At 35.3% G+C, this 2,610-nt stretch overlaps 1 non-coding gene across 1 annotated transcript; it reads left to right on the top strand.

Annotated features, from left to right (window-relative positions):
* The first annotated feature begins 2,222 nt into the window (after positions 1-2,222).
* On the top strand, positions 2,223-2,330 carry LOC131232122 (small nucleolar RNA R71). Its single transcript, XR_009164727.1, has one exon. It is a non-coding gene; the product is annotated as a small nucleolar RNA R71 (small nucleolar RNA).
* The last annotated feature ends 280 nt before the right edge of the window (positions 2,331-2,610 follow it).

The raw sequence follows: 2,610 nt of genomic DNA on the forward strand, positions 1-2,610 counted from the left end.
GAAGATAACAAGTAAATTGAGGTACCTTGGTAATCCCAGCCTTAGACCCATTTAGTTCTAAAACAACCTACTTCTATATGATCCTTTACCCATAGGTAAATCATTATTTAATCATCCCAAGCCTTAACTTTAAAATAAACACTATTAGCTAGGCTCATAGAGGTTCAAAACCATTGAAAATCAGAAAATACAAACATCAGATTTCTAGAGACTGCTAATTGAATTGACAGTCTATCGATTCATTCAATCAATCAATCAAAGGGACCAATCGAAGATAGTCGAAACTGTCAAGCAAGTAATCTAGACATTTTAGTGAAATTTCCTTCAATAAAAAAATCACTCGATCGATCGAAGCATCCATTTTCCACCCATTTTATAGCCGTTGCAAATCTATTTTTTTTATATATATAATAAGCATCCGGACCTCGTTGCAAATGATGAAATTTTATGATTTAGAGGCACTGGTATATCACACTCCTTATTACTCCTAGGCTCTATCTCAAAGTGATTCATGTCATCTTCTTAGTGATTCTTCACTCTATTGAGCATTTCAGAATTCATTTCAAGAAGAACATGATCTCAAGCATTCTCTTGTTGCTTGCATATATTAAACACATTTTGTTTAAGTGTCATAATCGCAAAAGACAACTTCATGATCTCGTTCCTACAATTAATTATATCGTTTGATGTGGCTAGGAATGAGCGACTAAGGATAATAAGAATTTGAGTGCTAGCATCAACAACTAGATGTGTGTACAAAACGAAAAAGTCCACTGGATAATAGAACTTATCAACTTAGACAAGCACTTCCTCTATCATCCATCTCGATATACAAATCAAATGATCAACTAATTGGAGTGTGGTTTTGGTGGGTTTTAATTCACCTAAACCAAGTTGTTCGTAAACCAAATATTGAATCAAATTTACACTCGCCCCCAAATCATATAAGGCATGCTCGATTCGGTGATTCCTAATCACACATGAGATGGTTGGGCTACCAATGTCTTTATATTTTTAGGGTATATCATGTTTGATTATGACACTCACTTTCTCCATAAAAAAATATCTTCTTTTGAACATTTTGCTTTCTCTTGACCGTACAAAGGTCCTTAAGGAATTTGGCATATAATAAAATTTATTTTGTGACATCCAATAAAGGAATATTGATTTTGCACGTGTTTAAGAACCTCTAAGATATCATGAGTATTGAGTAGAGGTTTGGGTGATATCAACCGTTATGGGAAAGAAACCACGTGCTTATACTCTTGTTCTAGTTCCTTCTCAAGGGGTGTTGCTATGCTCATCATCACCCTTAGGTTCTTCCGAGTCCCTAGGCTTATCAACCCTCGTCAGGATGCTCTTGTCAATTATTTTTTCACTTATAAGAGTGGTGATAGACATAGCTTGATCCACATGTTGAGTAAAAGAGCTAAGGTCACTTATCTCACATTGAGATTTTAGGTTAAGTAGAGGTTGGGCTGGAAGATTCCCATTTTCACTAACAATTAATTGTGACTCTAATCTTTGAATGAACAATATAAACATCCCTAATGATGTTTTGATATCTTGTAATGTTTGCATGGCATTTTGATTAAATTTCTCTTGATCATTCATGAAACTTTGGACTTGATCCTCTTAGGTCTCCTTTGGCGTTAAAAATGGGATAAGGATCGAAGGAATAGGCCCTTGAGGATTCTTATCAATGTTAGCTATTGGTCCATTCCTCCAATTGAGATTTGGGTGGTTTTGCCAATTGGAATTGTACGTATTTGAAATTGGATCATTGAAAGACCATTGATAATTGTTCATGGCATTGGATTGCTCATGTAACAACTCTTAGAATGCATGAATTGTGGGACACTCTTGTGTCAAGAGCACATTAATTATACAAATACCGCAAACAATTTCAATGGTCTTATTGGGTTTAACCATTTCTACTTTCTTCAACTCCATGGCCTCAACTTTTCTTGTGAGGCTAGTTACCCTGGCATCATCTTCTTCCATTAAGACATAAATTTCCCCTTTTTCCTTAAGTCGACTTAGGATTGGTTGAATTACTCAAAGTATCCTAAGATTGAGCGTTTTCAGATAACATATCAAGGTAGTCACACGTGTCATTGGGATCCTTGTTCATAAACTCCCCATTGCACATCATCTCTACGAATTAGCGTATGTGTGAAGTTAGTCCATCCTAGAAAAAGATTATTATCTGCCAAATTTCATAGCCATGATGTAGACATGCATTTATAAGTTTCCTTAAACCTCTTTCAATATTGGAAAAAGGTTTCTTCCTCTTTTTGTGAAAAATTCCTTATGACTCTTCTGAGGGTGTTAGTCTTATGAACCAGGAAGAACTTTTTAAGGAACTCCTACGTCATCTCAACCCATGTTCCAATTGATCTCGGCCTTAAGGAGCGAAGCCATGACTTGACCTTCTCCTTCAAAGAAAAATGGAATAATTTCAGTCTCAAGGTATCATCAGACACATTATTAAAGTATAGGGTGATTACAATCCCATTAAACTCTTTGAGATGTAGATATGGACTTTCAAAGTCTAGTCCATGAAATTTTAAAAGTAGTTGGATCACTTCTGGTTTAAAATCTACATTT

The sequence above is a fragment of the Magnolia sinica genome, chromosome 17, assembly GCF_029962835.1.
Source record: "Magnolia sinica isolate HGM2019 chromosome 17, MsV1, whole genome shotgun sequence".
Taxonomy (NCBI): domain Eukaryota; kingdom Viridiplantae; phylum Streptophyta; class Magnoliopsida; order Magnoliales; family Magnoliaceae; genus Magnolia; species Magnolia sinica.